The sequence below is a fragment of the Mercenaria mercenaria genome, chromosome 5, assembly GCF_021730395.1.
Source record: "Mercenaria mercenaria strain notata chromosome 5, MADL_Memer_1, whole genome shotgun sequence".
Taxonomy (NCBI): Eukaryota; Metazoa; Mollusca; class Bivalvia; order Venerida; family Veneridae; genus Mercenaria; species Mercenaria mercenaria.
In genome coordinates this window covers 44,336,140-44,360,593 of record NC_069365.1, presented here as the reverse complement: position 1 = coordinate 44,360,593, position 24,454 = coordinate 44,336,140, and the positions used below count along the sequence as shown (strand labels likewise).

At 31.7% G+C, this 24,454-nt stretch overlaps 1 protein-coding gene and 1 long non-coding RNA gene across 4 annotated transcripts in view; one reads left to right on the top strand and one right to left on the bottom strand.

Moving 5' to 3' along the window:
* The window catches only part of LOC123557060 (glycine receptor subunit alphaZ1-like), a 121,293-nt gene that overhangs the window by 27,842 nt on the left and 68,997 nt on the right, over positions 1 to 24,454 (top strand). The window lies entirely within an intron of this gene.
* On the bottom strand, positions 6,941 to 9,753 carry LOC123538888 (uncharacterized). The gene is made up of 4 exons (XR_008370977.1): positions 9,273 to 9,753; positions 8,854 to 8,934; positions 8,154 to 8,252; positions 6,941 to 7,322 (listed from the first exon to the last, which is right to left on the bottom strand). It is a non-coding gene; the product is annotated as an uncharacterized LOC123538888 (long non-coding RNA).

The following is a 24,454-nucleotide window of genomic DNA, read 5'->3' as shown; positions in this document are numbered from 1 at the left end:
ATATTAGCATTTGTTGTAATGCAGTAGGTATTGATAATTCATGGCCTTACACAACCCATTAGAAACGTGTCAACGTGTGAATAAATAAAATAAAATAGCTGTTTATTTCAAATAATGCTTACTCTATTAAGAATAAAAACATTTATATTAAATACCAACTCATTTGTGATACCTTCTGCAATGTATATATAATTTGCTTTCAACAGCAATTTCTTATCAAAAGTCGTCAATAGAAAGATTGTGTCGGTGCGACGTTAAACCCAGCAAAATAAAAAAAATAAAATCAATAGAAAGACTAAGTCACACATGCCGGTATTCAGGAATAATAATACATGTCATGTAATTACGAATAGGAAAGAAATATCCGTCCCGAGGGCACCTGCACATTGGGCGGTAACGAGGATTGCCGAGTTACCGCCCATGCGCAGGTGGCCGAAGAACGGATATTTCTATCCGATTCGTAAACACGTAACTGATTTTTTTCTTGCATATCTTATACATACATGTATAAGCTTTTCTATTTTGACAGATTATTTTTCTTGCATACCGTATTTTACAAAATAGCAAATAAGAATTCTTTCTTTGTAGCACTCTTTCTAATAGCAACACAAAGCGCGGGAATTAATGTCTGTATGCAGAAGTGACGTCATGACGTTTCAGTGATGCACAATCAGTTCCACTACAGATTTATCGTTTGTAGCGTAAAGGCACGTTCGTACTGTAACATAACATATTTTAAATCGAGAAAAAATCTATAAGGAGCGGAGAAAAACTATCAAGGTACCTGATTTTTCCGTAATTTACAGAAACGATATATAATCAGTGCATGAATCGCTAGTTGTCACTAAAGCACAGGAGTCATCTGTTATTCGGGTGCCTGATGGGTTTTGTCGTCATGGGTTAAATCACCGGAAACGCCAGTCAAAAGACTTATCTCAACTGCCGTAACAGCTTTTGCATTCAATTTATCTCCTAAAATATTTTTTCATAAATTGAATTTTACAGAATTGCAGTAGACGGTATCTATTAAAAGTTCCATATTTAAGGGAGTATGATCATAGTATTTCCTCGCCTGTAATCTGTTAAAAGTTTGATATATTATTAGAACAAAATGTTTCGATGAAATAAAAAGTACATCTCAAAAACATATTTTTTACTTTAATCAAATGCAGCGTTCATCAGCTATAGCATTCATCAGCAGGAAAACAGCATTTAGATCACTTATTTATGATATGTGTTATTTTAGATATTTTCAGTAAAATTTATGTAAGTGTAAAAGAATCATTATATTATATCATTTATCATCATGTAGCTAAAGTAGTTCAAGAGCTTGAAGAAGATAAACTGATATTCGAGTGTTATGTTTCAAATTTCTCTAGTTTTAGATTCTGTAACCAACTAAGCTCTAGATCAGTGAAACAACACATCGATGAAGACAAATTATTATAGAGAATGTGGTCTAATGATATTCTCGTGATTAGAACAGCTGCTACATACTGTTCGTTTCACAAAACTTGAAGAATGAGAATGTAACAACGCAGAAGGTTGAAAAAGATGGGATCTTTTAATTTAAAATACTACACAGAGAATTGTTACAAGCCAGATAGAACCTTTTTTCTCAGTAAAATACTCTTTTTGAATCGGGAAGACTTTGATTAAATGGCTTTAAATTAAAATAAACTGGTTGTATTTTAAAAGAGGATTTTATATCGAGATTCCTCTTTTTCAGCCAAAACCTTAAAAAAAAGCGCGCTTTTTTTCCAAATTCTGTTTGTCTTTCTTCGTAAATTTTTTAGCGAAGAAAAAATCAACACGCTTTTCTTCACACATTTAACCTCATCACCTAAAAATTTACGTGCTTTTTTCCCAATTTACAACATACTTTCTTCGTAAATTTTTAAATGGAAGTAAAAATCAACACATAAAATGACATGTCATGATACATTTATTTCATATATATATAATACATATAATACATAATAAAAATGTTATTTGGAAATTTTCAAATATAATAAAGTTCGTAAATTTACGAACAACCGTTTAATGGCATTTCATAAGAAACAAAAACATACTTAAGTTTTAGCGCTAAGATATTATTAATTAAGACAAGTTTGTAAATTTACGAATGGAATAAGTTGTAAAAATTTCATAATACATAAATTGGATTTTAAAAGTCTTCAAAAGAAGTAGTTCGTAAATTTACGAAGTTTGTCAAAAGCGATGTTATTTGGAAATTTTCAAATATAATAAAGTTCGTAAATTTACAAACAACCATTAAATGGCATTTCATAAGAAATAAAAACATACTTAAAGTTTAGCACTAAGATATTATTAAGTAAGACATGTTCGTAAATTTACGAATGGAATAAGTCGTAAAAATTTCATATAAACTAATACATTAATTGGATTTTAAAAGTCTTCAAATTTACGAAGTTTACCAAGGCTTGGCATGAAATAAGGTAACAAATAAAAATGGAACAATCAGCTTTGCATATGTATAAAAAAGAAATGTGCATTGAAAAAAAAAAATACAAATGCGAAGAAATGTAAATCTGACATAATTTGTTAATTTATGTACAAGTATCAGCTTCGTAAATTTAGGAAGTAGCTTAAAGTAATACTAATTTCTTTTTTTACAAAAACCTGAGACACTTCCACTTCGTAAATTTACGAACAAGATGAAAACTGTGAAAAATTTACAAATGCGAAGAAATGTAAATCTGACATAATTCATTATTTTATGTACAAGTAACAGCTTCGTAAATTTACGAAGTAGCTGGAAGTTACTAAAATTTCTATTTCGCCAATATCTGAGAAACTTCAAAAGTTCCACTTCGTAAATTTACGAACAAGAGGAAAATTGTGAAAAAATTATAAAAGTGAAAAAATGTAAATCTGACATAATTTCTTAATTTATGTACAAGTAACAGCTTCGTAAATTTACGTAGTTGCTTGAAGTGATTAAAATTTCTATTTTGCAAATACTGAGAAACTTGAAAGTTCCACTTTGAAAATTTACGAGAGAGATGAAAACTGTGGAAAATTTACAAATGCGAAGAATTGTAAAGCTGACATAATTCGTAAATTTACGAAGTAGCTGAAAGTGATTTACTTGTTTATCATTCTTTAAAATTTGAGAAACTTAATAAATTTACAAACAAGATGAAAAGGTGAAAAATTAACAAATTGTAAGAAATGTAAATCTAACAAAGCAAAAAAGTTGTTACTTGTCTGTAAATTCATATACAAGATGAAAACTGTGAAAAATTAACAAATGGGAAGAAATGTATTTGGCACAGTTCGTAAATTTACGAACAAGTAATAACTTGGTTATTAAATTTATGACGTAGCTTAAACTGATCATTAAAATTGGCCATTATTGCGTAACTCTGAAGAACTTAGATGTCAACTTCTAACTTTCAAATTTTAAGAAATGTAAATTTACAAACAATTTAAGTAACAACATAAATTTACAAAGTAGCTTAAACTGATTACAATTAAAATGAAAAAATAGGCTTTGTGTATTTGTTTATGAACTTTCTGAATTTACGAACTGTTACAATGTACAACACTTAATATTTCAATTATAAAAATATACCCTGATATCAGAAATTAAGTTTTAAACCAATCACATTGGTAGACAAAATACAAGTATATCTGCTTATACATGTTCTTCCACTGACAAAGAGATTCATTATTGACAACCTTATTAATGTACAAAAAAGTAATGGTATGAAACAAGAAATTTAATGAAGGTATACTACAACCATTTGTATGTTAGTGAAAACTGAATCAAACTTAAGAACAAAAAGTTTGAAATACTGAGACATGTACATACTGACCAAGCAATTTAGCTCCATCAATAATCAGTTAGAGATAGGCCCTAAAATTTCCAATGATAATATTACATTAAATAAAGTCTAGAAAGTAATTTCCAAGTCCTTGAAATAACCAAAAATGATTTCACAAATGTGGAGTTTATGATAGTTTTGTTATTATCAATAACAGAAGTTTTAATTTTTAATTTAAAGTTGTGATCCACAAAGAATGACAACTCTTGCCTTAGGCTAGTACTTATAAGTAGAGATCTATTAGTTTACTTCCCTTGCAATTACACAATTGAGTGGAAAATGAAAACTGTTTTAAACACAATATCATACTTTTTTGCACAACAAAATCATTAAGGATTTATTCATTTGTGTTTGATTTACCCCTCAAGACATGGTTCCAATGATTCTGTCAACTTACATATGGTAAAAAATTAACTTTTAACAAGCCAATAATAAAACGAAGTACCTGTAGGTAAATAATAGTGCAGATAATACAGTTTTGCTTGTATCAAAATGTCACAATAGATCCACTTTTTGTAATACAGAACACCTGGTAGGATTAGTAAAGGTGCAATTATATTGATCTCTATTTCCTATGCCTAAATCAGTTACACAATCTTGATGCGAAACGATATATCAAGAATGTTACATGAAATTACTCAGGTGCTGAATAGATCAATACGTCAGTCTAATAAGAAGTAAAATTATCTTTTGAAAAATTAATTAATATATAGAATTCATACATTCGTATGTATGTGTATATATAACATATATTTCTAATTCAAATACAAACAAGGAATCAGTTAAACTGAATGATACTCTCTGCAGCAAGTGCTTGACACTGCACTTCCACTCAATTGCTTTAATCATTCTGTGAAGTTTCAATTAGGTACCTTTAACATTTTTCATAGTATGCTCTGAAGAAAAATTATAAAGGGAGATTATTATAAATTTAGGTAAGGTAGAGTTATAGTTCTTGGACATTTCACTTCCACCCTTAAATTATTTATCATTATGTCAAGTTTCAATCAAATGCCATTAATTCATTTCAAGTTATACTCCAGACAAGCATTATTTTGTGTAATAAAGGGAGATAATAAATTAGATGCCCACAGGCAACATGTCTAGCCCGCCAGCTGTCAAAAGGACTAGGAGTTGCACATGACACCATGTCTAATTGAGGCAAACATGTATGCCAAATAAAAATCATTGCAAGTTACAAAATAAGTTACTTATGGTGACAACATAGGGAAGTAAATTTTTAAAAAAATTCTAAGTCCACACCAAAATCCTTAGCAGTAGAGATAGGTTGAAATACACCTCAAAACTGGATGTGTCATGCATATTGTACCTCAGAAAAGTGGTCTTGATTTTTCCCTACAACCAGTTATAAAATACAATATAAGCTATTTATAGTAACAAGAAAGGGAAGTAATCCTTGTTTCTTGCACATGACACTCTGTTGTATGATGGTGAACAATTGTGCCAAGTTACATCAAAATCCCTCCATGTATGAAAAAGAAATGCTACGGACAAAGTCATTCTTGTATCTGTCCTCTGACCTCCAAGTGTGACCTTGACCTTAGATCTAGGATCCTTATTCTTCCGCATGACACTTCATCACATGGTTGTGAACAGTTGTGCCAAGTTTCATCAAAATCCCTCTATGCACGAAGACAAAATGCTCAAGGCAAAGTCATTATTGAATTTAACCTTTGACTTCCAAGATTGACCTTGACCTTTGAGATAGGAACCTGCGGTTTGGGCATGACACTCTGTCTAACTGAGGTTAACATTCATGGCAATCCAAATATAAATGTGATTGCTCCATGCAAGTCAAAGTTATGGTCTGGACAAATCAACTTGGACGGTACCGAACAGCCATTTGGACAACTATGTCTTCGATTCCTTGAGCGGGCTTGACAAAAATATGGTTGAAATATGGTTATTCCTGACTGCACTTCTGCTCAATAACTTCTATCATTATATTATGTTTCAGTCAAATGCTGTTTGTACTCTTGACAAGCATTATTTTGTATAAGGGGTGATTGAAAAACTAGGCAAGGAAGAGTTATTGTTCTTTGACACTGCACCTACTTTCAATGGCCTCTCACTAAATTAATATTCAATCAAATTCTCTAATACTTTTCCAGTTATACACCAGACAAGCAACATATGATAAAGGGAGATTACTCGAAAATTAGGCAAGTCAGAGTTTAGTTCTTTGGCATATCAATTCCTATCAAAGAACCTGACTGTTGAAGCCCAACAGGAAGACAAAGCGAAGAAATAACTAAAAAAAATCTAAGTCAACAGAAAAAATAAGTGTACAAAATCAGATATGTCAAAATTCACCTAAAAATTGAATGTATCATTAATGTTGTACCGCAGAAAAATATACTTGGCTTTTACCCAAGGCAAATAACATAATTACAAAATAAACTATTTTTAGCAACATCAAAGGGAAGTAATTCTATGAAAATTATAGTAAGCGAACAAATATGGTATCTGCCAAATAAAAACAAAAGCACCGCAATGCAGAGCAATATATACATGAAACAAAGACATATGGCGTTTGACCCCTGTGTGACACTGAAGGGAGCCATTCGAAACATGCACTCTGCACATCATCTTAATGTGGTGAACATTTGTGCCAAGTGTCGTTGAAATCCTTCAAGGCTTCAAGAGTTACACAGCAGACACAAAAATTCTATCGGATGTACGGACATCAGCATTTTGTACAAAACATCAATAATAAGTATTGAAAGAAATAAAAACTTACTAGTAAAAAATGAAAGTAGGCTTGAACCTACACCCCCCTAAAAATTGCTGTAAAAGTAGGTTGATGGTACTAGGAATTTTCTTCAAAAAAGGAGGTTCTCTATTAGTGATCCAATACCATAACACTTAAAAATTTCTAGAGTGTTCACAAGGTTTATCTGTAATTTGATCTAGTGAACTACTTTTTAAACCTACATGATCCACTGTCGAACTTGGCCGAGATTTTATGAAGACAAACAGTCTGACCAAGCCTTATATAACTAAATGTGAACAGACGTACAGATTGACAACAGACAAAAAGGAGATCACAATTATACCTTTGAGTGCTTTGTCTTCCAGTGATATTAAAAATGTGCTGATCTGTTTATTGCGTAATACTAAGTGAATGCCTGGAAGGATACGAAACCAATAAACTGCACGGAAATGACTTTTTAACATTACAAAACACAAAACAAAAGTGTTCCAAGTATGTGTTTACTGTAAGAACACACAGAAATTGACCCAAGTGTGCTAACAAAATAGCTTTCCAAACTCTGTCCATCATAACAAAAAGTTCTTTGATACATCTGGTCATTATTAAAACATAGATAATGTACAGTAGTAAATGTCCCAGAAGTTCGAAGATGATTATCAACCCTATGTGTCTTTTCCTCTCATCATCAGTGAGTATGGTGATCCATCTTGAGCTATTCCATCTCATGATTCGCCTTCCTGAAGACAAATAACAGTTACCATGTTATAATTAAAAGAAAAATTAAGTAACAACCCCTGAATGTCTCAACTTTGTGGCTACTGGTGGCAAAGGTTTATGCCTTTGCCACCAGAGCAGATCAAGATCAGCCTGCACATCTGTGCAGTCTTATCACAATCTGCACTGTTCACTTTTATGTAAGTATTTTTTCTATTAACTCCTCTACAAACTTATACATGGTACTGTCTGAAAGATGGAGCAGTACAGTTTTGAACTTTAACAGAACAGGGAGGCAGATTAAATCAGGAAGACTTAATTATCATTATGAATAAACAATTAAACTAATGTTACAGGTCCAGTATTATGGAAGACATTTGAGCCATGCCATGAGAAAACCAACATAGTGGGTTTTCAAACAGCATCAATCCAGACCAGCCTGCGCATCCGCAGTCTGGTCAGGATTCATGCTGTTCGCTTTTAAAGCCTATTGGAATTAGAGAAACTGTTAGCGAACAGCATGGATCCTGACCTGACTGTACGGATGCGCAGGCTGGTCTAAATCCATGCTGGTTGCAAACCCACTATGTTGGTTTTCTCATGGCGCGGCTCATTTATATTAATATACATGTGTGCCAAGTTATAGAGACATTCTTCTAGTAAGTTATTGATCACTGAATGTTGTGGCTAACTCTGAATAATGTTTGCTTTTTGGTCAGTTTTGATGTTATTAAATGGTCGCAATTAAAGGCTCACACTTTTGGTTCACCCAATTAATCATTTAAACAGAAACAAATTAATACCTTTATTATTCTAAAAACATTGATATAAAATGCACACTGTTTTTCCTTTACCTGTTTGTCTGTTTCTCTTTGGCACTGCTGGTGTTGTTGATTTAGTTTTTTTTCTATTGACCTGTACTACAGTGCTTTGACGGTTAACACCACTTCTTCCTGAAATACACAATACAGGAACATAAACAAAACGAAGCAACAAATATATTTATATTTTTTTAAGATTCAATTGAAAAGGAAAGGAAATTATTTTTAAATTGGCACTATGCTCTAAAATGCTTGAAACAACACAACCACAGTACATTATATCCTTGTAAACTTGGTGTTATTTTTCAGAACCAAATATTTTTTCAGATTTTTTTTCATGATATAGATCTGTGTTATTGCCTATTCTATGGCAGTAGCCATTTTCTCATCATGAAAGTCAGCTTTAATTCTTTATCTGCACTAAATTAAGGCTAAAACAGTTTGGCTGAAGAAACACTCACATTTTAACACCTTCTACAAACATGACAAACTAATTTTTAGGTTGTTGCCAGTCCATCATTGTTAAAAGATTCTTTTGAGTTACTCCAAACCCAAGGTGTACTAGTATATGATTTCTAGTACTTATAATATACAATGATTCTTTGCATGAAAAACTAGGCAGTTGCTTACAGACTATGGGGTGCCATGGAAGGATGGTTAGGTGAACTGTTCGATATAACTACGGTATATAACTGAATTATTTTTGAAAATAAATGTAAAGCCGAACAAATACCTCCGTGGATACGCTCTGTTTTTTTTTCGACTTCTGCTTCCCTCGGCTAGTTTTTAAATTTCGTCTTTTTTCACAGGATAACTGTAAATGTGTTCAGAGAAATTAAAATTAATTTTTGGAAAATATCATTTATCATGTTAATAAAATGTTCTGATATGATGTCTTAATCTTAAATTTTAACAGTAGCTATTTCATACATGACTGGACCTTTGATCTTCAAATGTGACCTTGACCTTCCATGTATATGTCCAAACCATTCAATATGCTCTAAACAAGGTGAAATTATTTGGTAAAATTGGCTCTTACATTGGTCAGTCAGATGCATAAAAATATATATTATATTTCACTCGTAACTCACCAATTAACACATTACAAATACATAATAAATTATAAATAATACATAGTATTTATATAATTACCACAGGTCTACTTTTAGTGTTTCCTTTTCCAACATCTTTCTAAGTATTGGATCCAGGTTGTCTTTAATGTTTCTTTGTTGTTTTTTTTGCTGTTTTGGTAGTTGAGTAATCCATATAATGTCCTCTTTTGTTCTCATTGGCATCACTGTATTTATTTTCTCCAAAAAAGCTTTCCACCAAAGATGATTTTCACTGCTTTCAAACATGTAACTAATTGCACTGATTTGTTTTTTAATTGTCTCAATTTTTTCTAGAATGTTTTTATAGTTTGGTTTTAACTGTTTTATTTTTGAAGTTGGTAGATTTCTGAGAAAAGTACCTCTGCCATCTAACACAGTCCATAACTGATGCTGTTGCCCTTTATAAACAACCTTTATTTTTCCAGATGTTTTCGTAATTTTAAAATGTAACGGTTCACTGACGCCTTTTACTTTTGTTAGTGAAGATTCTAGCCATGACTTAACATCCCATAGTTTCAGTGTACTTAACCCTTAGCCTGCTGCTGGCGAATTTAACAGCGTTTGCAAACAGCTTGGAACCAGATCAGACGCCGATTAAATCGGCGTCTGATCAGGTTCCAAGCTGTTTGCTACTCTGACAATATTTCTTCCAGTTTTGGAGCAAATTGAATGAACTTTACAATTTTAGCAGACGACATTTGGGTGGTTTTCAAAATAATGAAGCTTTTTCTTCTCTCTCACCTTACTTTAATTCAGTTCAGTTTTAGAATGTGTTTTTGGGCAAATTATATCCAAATCAATGTAATCAATAAATGTGTGCAATTTCAGCTTAATGGCTCAAGCAGTTTTAAAGTTATATTAAATTATATAGCTAATTTTGTCCCCTGTGCACCCAAAAAAGTGTGACATTTTACATGTAGGATAGTTTTCAACTGTGTTTTACTTTTTCAAACCAAGCTTTATTGTTACAGCTTTGGCTTTTTTATGTAACTTAAACTCTGCACAGTTAAAGCAAAATACTTTTTTTCATTAACTACATCTTATTCTTACCAATATTTCACATCTTGTGATGGAACCCCCCTCATAAAAAAATAGTGAAAAAATACTTATTTTAAATGTTGAACACTACAATTTCATAACCCCATTACTTTTCTTAAGTCCTAATGTTTTTCTAGGAGTTTTATCCTTTCAGCTGTGAAGACACAGTATGATTTTTTTGTTTAATAAATTAATTTTCTCAGAATCTTGATGAATGTCTATACACCCAAAAATGTCCCCTGTGCACCTTTTCAGTCGTTAAGTGTCAGATTTCTTTTATTCTTTAAATAAAATGGGTTTTTACTCTATTTTCCTTGAAAGGGAGTTACAATGGATACAAAAGCAGCTTTCAACTTCACATATTAAGGACTGTTAAACATTCACAAAGCCAAAAGTGATGTCCCCTGTGCACCCTTTTTTGACATTCATCAATTATCATAGCAATACTGTAATATGTGGTGGCAGTTCTATATTCTTAGCAGTGTGAACACAAAATTTAGGCATTACTTAGGCATAGGAAATAGAGATCAATATAATTGCACCTTTACTAATCCTACCAGGTGTTCTGTATTACAAAAAGTGGATCTATTGTGACATTTTGATACAAGCAAAACTGTATTATCTGCACTATTATTTACCTACAGGTACTTCGTTTTATTATTGGCTTGTTAAAAGTTAATTTTTTACCATATGTAAGTTGACAGAATCATTGGAACCATGTCTTGAGGGGTAAATCAAACACAAATGAATAAATCCTTAATGATTTTGTTGTGCAAAAAAGTATGATATTGTGTTTAAAACAGTTTTCATTTTCCACTCAATTGTGTAATTGCAAGGGAAGTAAACTAATAGATCTCTACTTATAAGTACTAGCCTAAGGCAAGAGTTGTCATTCTTTGTGGATCACAACTTTAAATTAAAAATTAAAACTTCTGTTATTGATAATAACAAAACTATCATAAACTCCACATTTGTGAAATCATTTTTGGTTATTTCAAGGACTTGGAAATTACTTTCTAGACTTTATTTAATGTAATATTATCATTGGAAATTTTAGGGCCTATCTCTACATTACTTGATAATTTAGCATTATATAAGAAACCCTGGACAAATTGATATTCATTGCTTGCATTTTTTCCGAAGTTGCCAGTTTTCAAGTTAAAAAGTGGAAACATCAATTTTATTGCTTCTTAAGCTCTTAAGTTTACCTACATATGTAAATGTTCACTAGTGAATATTGTGTAGTTGAAAGAATTTTACTTACTATGAACATATTCTATAAAAATATATTTTGCTGCAATTTGTCCCCTGTGCACCTTCTTAGTAACATTATAAAGTATGTATGAATTTTACTATTCCATTTTACCATGCATGGCATTTTATAATTTTTCCACTCAGAATAAGCAGTCCATGTAAACTTAATGATTTCAATGTGTTAGTTATGTTTAAAGTCACTTATTTTTCATTTAAAGCATTACATGCTGTTGAATTTTCATGTTTTTGTAGTGAAAATTTTCAGTTTTGTAGTTATTTTGTGGAATAAACTAATTGTTTGATAGGATTTGTTTTAAGTTGATCACCATTAGTCTTTTTATGAACAGAAAACTAATAATGAATGAATATATATAATGAATGGAGTGCCTGAGGGGAAAATGTTTGAGATGTGTGTGTAAAAGTGCTCTGATCATTTTTGCCAATTACATATGGATTAGTGAGGGATAAAATGTCAAAAAGTACATGAAGATAAAGCTTATGAGATGGACTGCAAGATGCTGAAATTTGACTAAAAAGAGAGTTTTAACTTCGGAGATATTAGTGAAAATATGAATTTTTCTTTGTCTTTCCTTTGTTCACATTGAGAGACCTGGATCACATGGATTAAGGAAAAACTTGAAGTACATAATAGTGATCAGTGCAGCTATTATCATTGGATTATAAACACTATTGTGTTGTGAAGTGTATATGGGTCTGGTGATTGATTGGAGATAATTATAGTTTACAGTAGCATAAAGGAATTGCTGTAACAGGAATGAAATAATACCTGTCAAGTCAGTGATTTACAGTTAAAATTTCAAGGTCAATTGCCTTAAATCTAACCGTTAGTGAAAACCAAAACACTGAAGAAATTTAAGTAAAATGAATCCAAAAGGTGCAGTTACATCTTCATCTGCTGGTCCAGCCCAAAGTCAAGGAGGTGCAAAAGGGGCAAACAAACCATTATTAAAAACACAACAAACACAAAACAAAACAACAGGACAACAACCAACAAAACAAGCTAAACGAACATTATCGGAACTAAGTGACACTAGCAATGAGAGCATGAACTTATCAGTGATTCAAAATCAGCTTGATATAATGCAGGAATCAATGCTTAGGAAGGAAGACATAGAAACATTAATAACAAACACTATCACACAAATAATGAGCAAAATGGAGGAGAAAATTTTAGAGACAGTCAGTTCCAAAGTAGAAGAAAAAACCAGATACTTACAGGATCAACTAACAACACTGAAATTTGACAATGATAACTTGAAAGATATATTAGATAAAAAGGATGAGGAATACAACAAGAAAATAGAAGAAATAGAAGAGAGACTACTGAAATCTGAGGACATGTGCATAGAGGCCAACAGAAAGGCAAACAGAAATGAACAATATTCAAGGAAAAATAACATAAAAATATATGACGTTATAGAAGAAAGAAATGAAACCCAAATAAAGCTTACCGAAAAAGTTCAGGGCATTCTTAAAAAGGAGAATGTGAATTTAAGAGAGGAAGATATTAGTGCCATACACAGGTTACCAACCAAACCCGGACATATAAGACCTGTCATTATTAAAACAGTGAACAATACTGTTAAAACAGCAGTGATGAGGAAGAGGAGGAATATGAGGGATGCTGGGCATAGAATTGCGGATGATGTCACAATAATGAACTCTGGACTTATAAATAGATTAACACTTCATAGGGAAATAAAATCAGCAGGGTTTTTTAATGGAGCAGTATATGGGGAAACATTGACTGGCGAACGCTGTAAAATTTGACGTGTACGACAATATAGACGAGGCATTGAGAAAGGCTCGCGAGAAGAAAGAAGCGGACAGAAGAAGGGGATTAGAGGGACAGAGCGCTTCTAGAAGTTAATCAATTAAATATGACTGAGAAGAATTTTGTGTTGGGACTGTTTTGAATATGTAATTTACTTTGGTGGAAAAATATGTTAAAAGCTGCAAATTTAGTATGATTAAACTTATTTGTAAATATATGCTTTAAAGAATATGCAGAGATATGAATTTTTTCATGTCTTGATATGTGCTGATGTCTGGTATTTCAACAATGAACTCTCCCATTCCCCCCCCCTCCCACACATCATTAGACTTACTTATGCTCCACACCACCTCAACCCACACCCTTCCTGGTTCAGAAATTATCAGATATTGGAAGATATATGCCATATGTAAGCAACTTGTTTCTTGTGTACAGATATCCATTGTAAAGGTAGCTGGAATAAAGGTTGCTGGTATTTGTCTATCATTCTGTTTTAACAGCATAAGATGTAAATACATTTTGTTTACAAAGGTTAGATAAATGTCTGAATAGTACTGTAATGTATCTTTAGGTTTGTTGGTATACTATTATGTTTTTAATCACAGAAAAGTACATTGTACATTGGTCAGAATTGTAAAGCCTGATAGGATTTGAATAGAAAAATATACATGTTTGATAATTCTTGTAAATTACAAACAGAATAAATGTCACTAAACTCACTATGCATTTAAGTGAATCGATACAGAAGAATTTGCAAAGCAACTTACGCAGCAAAAGTCATGTTTAAATGAGCATTTTATTGTACAGTGTGGTTCAGATTTATTTATTTTTTTTTTTTGGTTTATGCTATACAGTAGAACCTTAAAATTTAATAGAAATAATGTAAAATTTATTTTAGTAAATGGACATGTATAAACAAGTAGTCATAGTCAGCAAATATTCTAAAATGCTTTTTGTCTTTAAAAAACTTTATACATTGATGATATACTCAAAGAATACTTTTTAGTTGTGTATTCATATGTAATTGTGCAAAATCAATGCACAGGCAGTTATGCTGTTACTAACTGTTTATTTAGTTTGTTTTTCGTTCATGTGTTATATGTTAAGCTGTTCGATTATATGGCATTTAATTTGTGATAGTATAGATGTACTGAAAGGTAGAAAGATGTGGATTGCCTTTTATAACAGTATTAGTAAGCTACTGAACATTTCTAGTCAGTATGAGTATATAAAATTTGTCTCATACAACTGCCGGGGTCTAAACAATAATAGTAAAAGAATTGATATTTTTAATTTCCTGAAAAAACAGAATGCTGAATTTTATTGTTTACAAGATTGTCATTTTACTGATGGTTTAGAAAAAGTTATTTACTCACAATGGGATGGAGACTGCTATTTTTCTCATGGTACTTCAAATTCTAGATGTGTTTGCATTTTATTGAAAAAGAATATTCCAACTGTTGTACACTCAGTTGAGCGAGATACTACTGGTAACTGTCTATTCTTAGATGTTAGTTATGATGGGAAAAGATTTACTTTATGTAATATTTATGGTCCAAATGCTGACAAACCTAGTTTCTATTCTGATGTATTTAATCGTATAGATACAATCGGTAACGATTCGTACATTGTTTGTGGAGACTATAACCTTGTATTAGATGTTGACAAAGATTATATGAATTACAGATCTGTTGATAATAATAGAAAAGCTAGGGAAAAAATCTGTACAATTATAAGGGAACGAAATTTAGTTGATACATTTAGAATTATTAATGGTGATGAAAAACGTTTTACTTGGAGGCGGATGAATTCTACACAGCAAGGTAGACTTGACTTTTTTTCTAACATGAAAACTTGCTGTCAAAAAATTAAGGAGTCTTCTATTGGAATCTCTTACCGTCTGATCATTCTGTTGTTGATGTTTAGAATTGGTATTCAATGAGATTGAACATGGTAAACCTCTATGGAAATTTAATAATTCATTGCTGTATGATAGAAATTATTTAGAGTGTATAAATGATAAAATTGACGAGATTAAAAAGCAGTACTGTTTACCTGTATATTGTTTAGAGAATGTACTTAGTATAGACAACAATGATATTCAGTTTGTTATAAATGATCAGTTATTTCTGGAAACTTTGTTAATGGAAATAAGGGGAAAAACCATTGCATACTCAAGTTATAAGAAGAAACAGAGAGTTTCACGTGAAAAAAATTTAGTAAACAAAATAGAAAATATAGAAAAGAACTTAGATGAGAATAACAAAGAAGAATTACTGAATTTACAAAATGAATTGCAAATAATAAGAGCAGAAAATATGAAAGGATATGTAATAAGATCTAGAGCAAAGTTCATAGATGAGGGTGAAAAGCCTTCAAGTTATTTCTGCAATCTAGAAAAACAGTATTGTACAAGCAAAGTTATTCCATTTATAGAAAAAGAAGATGGTACTGTGCTTTCAAATCAGTCAGATATTTTAAATGAAGCTTGTTCTTTTTATAAAAATATGTATTCTAAAAATGTTTTAGAAAAGTTGTATGATATAGAAAATGACTTAAAAGATATTGCTGTTAAGAAGTTGTCTAGAGAAGAAGCAGATAGTTTAGAAGGTCTATTAACTTATAGTGAAATGCTCAACACCCTGAAAAAAATGAAAAATGATAAGTCTCCAGGTTCAGATGGATTTACTGTAGAATTTTTAAAAGTTTTTTGGATGAAACTTGGTCATTTTGTTGTAAGATCTATTAATTATGCATTTACTATTGGTTCCCTATCTGTTACTCAGAAACAAGGAATAATAACATGTATCCCAAAAGAAAATAAACCCAGAAAATTTTTAAAAAACCTCAGACCTCTTACATTGTTAAATGTTATCTATAAGTTAGCCTCGGGATCTATTGCAAATAGACTGAAGTCTGTATTACCAAAACTAATAAATCATGACCAGACTGGTTTTTTACAGGGTAGATACATAGGAGAAAATATTAGGCTACTGTATGATATAATGAAAATAACAGAAGAAAGAAAGATTCCTGGACTATTAATTACAGTAGATTATGAGAAAGCATTTGATACGTTATCCTTTAATTTCATTGAAAAAGCTTTCAATTTTTTTAATTTTGGAACCACATTCAAGGAATGGCTTAGATTGTTTCTACATAATACTATGACTTCAGTACAACTTAATGGATTCCTATCAGATTTCTTCAAAGTAGAACGAGGCTGCCGCCAAGGAGATCCAATTAGTCCTTATATTTTTATATTGTGTGCCGAAATAATTGCTATTAAAATAAGAAATTCTGAGAAAATAAAAGGTATAACTATTGATGAAGTTGAGTATAAAAATATCTCAATTTGCTGATGATACTTCACTCTTGTTGGATGGCTCGGAAGAGTCTTTACGTGCAGCCCTAGATATGCTACATGAATTTTCATTTTATTCTGGTCTAAAAGTTAATTTTGAGAAGACTAATGTTATTTGGATAGGTGCAATGAAATACAGTACCCGATCTATAAAGACAAAGTACAAACTATCTTGGGGTACTACAAGGTTTAAAGTACTTGGTATTATTTTTGATGTAGATCTTGATAATATGATAATGCTTAATTTCAATGATAAGTTAGAAAATGTTAAAAGGATGATATCCTACTGGAACAGAAGATTACTTACTCCTATTGGAAAAATTACTGTTGTAAAATCATTGTTAGTTCCTCTCTTTACAAATTTGTTTATAATTTTTGCCACACACCACTAAAATATTTATGGATAATTTAAACAAATTGTTATATGACTTTGTATGGAATGGCCCATATAAAATAAAGTGCTCTGTTGTTGTCAAAAATTATGAAGAAGGAGGGCTAAAAATGGTGGATATTTATAAATATGAACAAAGTATGAAAATGTCATGGATAAGAAAAGCTTTTAATGGAACTGGAAAGTGTTATGTGTTGTTAAAATCAATATTTGACTTACATAGAATTGTTAATCTGGAAATTTGTATTGCGAAAATATAATGAAAAGGCTAGGAAACAAATTCTGGTGTGATGTGTTAAGAAGTTTTATCTCTTATATGGATAAGATGCCTGTTGAAACTGTAGATGAACTTCTTGCAATGCCATTATTTTATAACAGCTGTTTTAAAATTGGTAACAAAGGTGTATTTGATAAAAGTATGTTTGATAGAGGTTTTAGATTTGTTAAAGATTTAATATCAGACACAGGTGAATTTGTAGATATATCTTACTTAGAACAGTGTATTGGTAAAAGGTTAAATTTTGTATTTTATGAAGGTTTAAAAAGTACTATAAAATCCTATTTAAGAACATGTAATATTAGAATAAGTGGTAATTGTAGTTGCTATGGACCTGTTGTTTCTTGTTATGTTTCAAAAGTTTTATTTTCAAATATGGCAAATAAGCATGTGTATAATGTACTGATTGCAAATAATGATATACCTACTAGTCAAGTTAAATGGAACCAATGTTTTAATAATATTGAATGGAAGTATGCCTATAAATCTGTATTTCTCATGACAAGAGATTCTTACATTCAGTGGTTACAATTACGAATACTCCACAGAATTATTGGTACTAAGTCTTTATTATATCATATGAATATTGTAACTGATAATCTTTGTACTTTTTGTAAGGAAGAGGAAGAAACAATTATACATCTGTTCTGGTCTTGTACTTGTATTCAAAATTTATTGCAAGAAGTGAAAAATGTTTTATTGAATAATGGAATAACTATTCAAATAAGAGCAGAAGACTTTATTATAGGTAATTGTGAAAAAAAAATTAAAATTTTTACGTTTTGTTCTACAAATTTCAGTAATATATTTTCGCATTGTAAAAGAAAAGAGATTGTACCAAAGTTTTTATGGTTTTAAAAGGTTTTTGAATTGTGCCTGCAAAGGTATACAGATGCACCAAAATAAAAGAATAGAAAGAGATAACGGCAGTTGTACAGCGTTTTATTGTCAGAACCAAATACCTTAATCAACATTTAATATTTATAATCTTTGCCATTAGATTAGTAAATTGTTTTTTTTCAATTTTTAGAATTAATCAATACAGCCTTAATCAGGATCTTCTTTCTATGTACTGTCTTTTTGTATGTTTCAATAACTGATAGTTACTATTAAAGAGGTTTTCCTTTTTTTCCTTTTTAAAGTAAAGTTGAACTACGATTTTTCTAGAAAAAAAGACATGTACATGTTAATCTTTGAATGTTAATATATGTTTAAAAGGTAGGAGAAATCTTTGAATGTTACTTGTAATATGTGAATATTTTAATGTTGTCTATGTTACATATTGAAATAAAATGTAAGTTTGTGATGAATAAACGGGGCCTTAAACGTGGTTTCCAAAAAAAAACAAAAAAAATAATGAATGAATATTAGACATAGTTTTCAGTATTGTCCCTGTGCATCTTAAAACAACTCATTTTTGAGTTGAACATTTTGTAGACATTAAAATTACTGGACATTCTTTATTTATTTATTGAAATTTGGCAATGTGGTTTTTTATAAACATGTAAAATGGCGAAAAAAATTAGTTTTTAATTAATAAATACGTTAATTATTTTTTCATTCGGCAACAACTTTCTAGTAAAATTTTTATTTTATAGTTCAATTTGTGCAGAAAGGGTGAATTAAAAACCAAGTCCCACAAACATTTAGGATAAATAAGTTTCAAACCATACACATACACCATTACTTATCAAATATGTTGAAAAATTACTGTTATACATATTTCCTTGTCATAAAACACCTGCAACATTTTATCACCCATCATACTGGAAATTCACTGAGCGTGTGCAAATAACAGGCTGAAAATTTTCTTTGGTATTTCTCAACACTTTGCCAAAAGTTATTTCATTGAAATTCTGAAGTATTTGCTATCATAAAAAAATAGGTGACCACCATAAGAAATAGGTTTGAATTTTTCAAACCCTATGGTCCACACATTTTGCTTCATTATTTTGGAAACACCCATTCCAGCAGACCGACATTTTTTTATCCTAGCCCATGCTAAAGGTTTAAATACTTCAATGTTTTCTTACTAGATTCAGTAATTGGGGAACTGTATCTGCAGCTGTCCGTTCTTAAGTTTTCTGAATCTTACTGAAATGAGGCATCATTGTCTCGTGCGTATGTCCTACATATAGAAACGACAGTGGACCTGAAAAAGAATTTCAGTTTCCTACTTTAAAAAAGCTATTTATTTCTATATGTGATGTTATTTTTGGAACGAATGCCTATTTAGACCGGTTTTTGTATACCATAACCTAATAGAAATAACCCACCTACTTAATGTACCTATGTACTCAAGTATTTACTCCGGAGGAGAATTTAGCTTGTCACTACTGTCCTGAGATTCACATGCCCTAAAATATTTTAATTTAAAGTTTGGTGACAACTGGATTGAAAAGTGTTTTGAAAGACCTGACAAGAAAATGAATGTGGGAAGTGATGGAATGGATAACATGAAAAAAAAGAGGCAATACATTCCCAGATTCATAAAAATTATGAATGACGACTTCAGATCACAAGCAATTTCTATATAATTCATTTAGAGGAAAAGAAAAACAGGGCCCATAATCCAGAGTTTTCCAGTCAGGAGACCCAGTAACAAGAGACTCCCTGTCCAGAAGACCCAACAGTCTGTAAAGACTGTCCTCCTTTTGAGACCCAAGTTCGAAGGCAACCTGTCCAGAAAGACCCCAGTATGAAAGGCTCCAGTCTGGAGACCACCAATCCAGAGACCCCAAGCTCCAATGTCTTTTGCTCCTTGGACTTCCATCCCCAATGACTTCTGTCTGGATACTCAATCGTTTGACCTACACCTAATGAACTACTACCTTAATCAAAAAATAATTCAATCTAATTATCTATCCATTTTTATTAAGAAGGGTGCCAAGTTTATAATTGATAACTGACCCAGCAATTGCTATTACCTTACTATAGTGGGCATTTAAAAACATTTAAAGTACATTTCATACCATATATCGAACAGTGAAAGAACTTTCACACAGTGTCTGTAGTAAGCAAACTTCTTGCAGAAAGAAAAACTCTCAACAGAGTATCACATCTTTGGATGCTGAAAATAAGTTACATAGAAGTATAGCCTAATATTGTGGTTTGGGTGAAGAGGGGGCAGTCTGTCCTCCAAATTAAGACAAGACCTTTTCAAGTACTTGTTGCACTTCCAGAAGTTTGCCAAAATAATTAAATCCTAAAATTGTATCCCCCTACCCTAAATATTTGGCCCGACCCTAAAATGTTTTTTAATGGCCTAGGAAATATTTTTTTTTTCAACTTTTTTTTTTTACAACAATATGCAAAACTTAGACTTTTTTTATGCTTGAAACATGCCCCAGAGGGTTGTTAGAAATCAACTTACTGTCATGCTCTAAAGGCATAATCCCCCTTATTTGTAATCATTTTTTTTGACAAAAAAAATAAATAATTTTTTTTCCAAAAGTCCTCCCTTAAAAAAAAAACCAAAAAAAAAAAAAAAAAAAAATTCCGCCTACCCACCCTAAATTTTTTTAGTATATTAACCGGAAACAAAGATTTTTTTTTTAGGCCTAATGATAATGTTTAGGATTCAACTTCTTTGAGAACACTTTCAAACATAAATTTAGAATTATGTTAATTCCTGATTGGAGGGGAATTTGTCAGAAAATGTTTTTAAGGTATTCAGTTAAATTGAAATTAAATTAATTCCCAAATTAGTACAATGGAATTTTGTTTCATGGCAAATTACAAACGGCAAAGAGTTTCCCAATTTAGTAACAGTGGATTCTTTCAGTTGTTACATATAAAATTCACAGCATTTTGTACAATGATATTTGTTAGGCAAATTATAACGGCAAGAGTTTCCCCAAATAGTTCAGTGGTCATTTCTTTCAGTTGTTACAATATAAATCACAGCCAAACCCAATAATAACCCCCTGACCTGTATTTCTATAATGGACTGGTCCATCTTCCAATTTGACCATAACCATTATTATTCAAAAGGGGTTTTTTGCACTGAAAATTTACTGACTGAATACAAACAGGCAACCATGATCAGACTGCACGGTGTGCAGGCCTGATCTTGGTCCTGGCACTGTCGCAAAGGCAGAATCAATCTCGGCCGCCATCCAGCCATGGGTTAAATTTAAGTTACGAAATCTAAAAAATTAAAACAGTTTTTTCCCCCAGTTTTTTAATCAATAAATGACAATTTTCAGCTGTACGTGATTTTTCACTGCAAATCATGAGAAAAATATACAACATCTCTTAATTTTATCCATCCCATGAAAAAGTATAACACTATATATCAATAGAAATACATGGAAAACTAGGAAATGTGTCCAATGAGACATCAGAAGCCCCACTACATACATTATAGTCCAGGGGCCAGAACTAACTACAAAACGATGAATCCCGGATGCGAACCCCAGGTGCACAACTACACAATGCTGAACCACACATTCCCTGTTACACTTTGGTGATTCTAGGTCACTTCTTTTTTGGGGCTATGCCGACACAACATTAAATGACCCAATTTTTTACTAAGTTCCAGGGCCATAACTCCTACTTGACGGGAATATTAGAATCCGGACGCGGAACCCCAGGTGCACAAACTAACACATGCCTTGACCAACATGCCTGTAAAGTTTTGTGAACTCTAGGTCCCCATAATACTTTTGGAGCTAGCACGACACAACATTTAAAATGAACCAATTTTTACAAAGTCAGGGGCCATAACTTCTAACATGACTGCATGAATTCCGGACGTGAAACCCCAGGTGTACAACTACACCATGCTTGAACCAAACAGCCTGTAAACTTTGGGTGATTCCTAGGTCCAAATACTTTTTGGAGCTATGCGTGACACAAGTCAACATTAAAATAACCAATTTTTACTAAGTCAGGGCCATAACTCCCTACATTCGGATGAATCCAGACGCGAAACCCCAGGTGCACAACTACAACATGCTGACCCAACCATGCCAGTAAAGTTTTGTGACTCTAGTCATATACATTTGGAGCTAGGCACAACACACATTAAAAATTCAATTTATACAAAGTCAGGGTCCATAACTTCCTACATGACTGAAATGAATCCGGACGCGAAAACCCCAGGTCACAACTACCCATGCTGACCAACATTCCTGGTAAAAGTTTTTTGAGACTCTAAACGTCAAATACTTTCAGAGTCTTTACGCGCGACACAAACATTTCCTGAAAGGACGGAAGGAACGGGGACGGACGGACAAGGCAAATCTAATATGCTCCCCCCCCCCCGCCCCAAAGTGGGCGCATAAAAATGGATACTTATCAAGGCAAACCCAATTATTCCCTGCAGACAAACCGAATTTTAAGTAATGAAATTAAATAGTAGCTTTCAAGTTTGCTAAAATGCCCTCAGGTCAAAGATATTTTCCCTGAGAAAGTACTTATAATACCCAATTCCTGTGAGGGTATATAACTTATTAAAACTGACATGTGCAAATTTAGACGAAAAGTTAGTTTACTTTCTGAAATTTTTAATTCTTTTTTTAGGCAAGAGGATGACTTTAAACAGCTTGTTTTTTGGTGAAAATCAGAAATCTTATGTATACAATACGGCCTCCCATAAATCCAAAAAATATAATGAACCAGGACCATGAAGTAATTATAAGAATTTACATGAAAAAACAGAAACAAATCTCTACCTGCAAATTAATTAGAAAAAAAGAAAAGTATTGCATAGAGCAAAAACACTCTGGTACTCTTTTTTTTTCTACTAGTGATCAAGTATTTGAAGTAAGGCTGCCAGCAATGCAATCAATATGCATTTTAAGAATCTATAATCACAGGAGTCTGAAATTCTATTCACAATAAGACCATAGAAAGTCCTCTCTTTACAAAAAATACCCCCATATATGTAAAAAAACACGTGTTTTATTTTTATATATAGGGATTATTTTTTTTTTGTAAAGAACAGACTTCCTATGGTCTTTTGGATAGAATTTCAGACGCCAGTGCTAATAATTCATATCTTTTTGAATAATTGAATGTCGTTCTGGTAATGAAACAGTTATACTCTAGTAATAATTGGTATGATGAAAAATGAATATTTTTGAATAAAGGTTAACAATTATTGATGTAATCTATAGACTTTTAAAGTAGCCGTAAAATAATATTTTATTTACTAACCTCTTCCTGTGGAAAATAAGCAAGCCAGAAGGTCGAACAAATCAGCAAAAACAAGCACACGTCTGATCTCCATGATGATTTCTAAGGTTAAATGGTAATAAGTCATTTAGCGGCAGCCTAATTGCCAAAATTGGTCCTTCGATATACTTATTTTCTCACCCGTGTCCGGTGGACAATATCAAGTCACCTGTGATGTTTCAGCGGATACTTTCCTGTACCATCAAGCCGCGTGCCGATAAGCACGCGTGCCAACCCCTGTGAACGTGCAAATTCCAGCAATCATGACGGTAGTTTCATTCCAATTTTAAAAATAGGTAAATAAAGTTTTAAATACTTATTTTTAATTTACTAACGTGTTTTTTTATACAAAAAAGTTTATGAATAATTATATTTATGAAAATTAATTAAAAGAAGTAAAACCTAAATGTATGCAGTTTAAACCATAAACAATGATTATAGATCTATTTAAAATAAAAAATTTAAATCAAAACAATATAAACAGATTTGCAGTAATTTAAAATGGACTCGCCTTAATGTAAATAAGGCGCCATTGAAACATTCGAGATCCCAATCTGTTTCAGCAGTGCGAATTGTCTATATCCTATGATATTTCAAACTTACGTTATAAATTATTTTTCAACAACATTAAATATTAAATATTATATCGCAGAAGGTGGCTTTGTGCTTCAGTGAAGAAATTCTGTTCCGCGATGTTTGATCTTGGTTCCCCAAGGTAGAAATTCCATGATATATCAGGTTAAAGAAGGGACCGGCCAAAACCATTTGCTTACGGTAAAGACATGTTTTCACTTTTTCAGATCTTTAAATGATAGAAATTTATATAATTTATTCGATCCTCGTACTAGCAGATTGTTTAAAGTGTAGATCTATTTATCTTGCAGAGTAAATCTAGCCTTCTGCCTTTTTTTAAACAAGTTCAA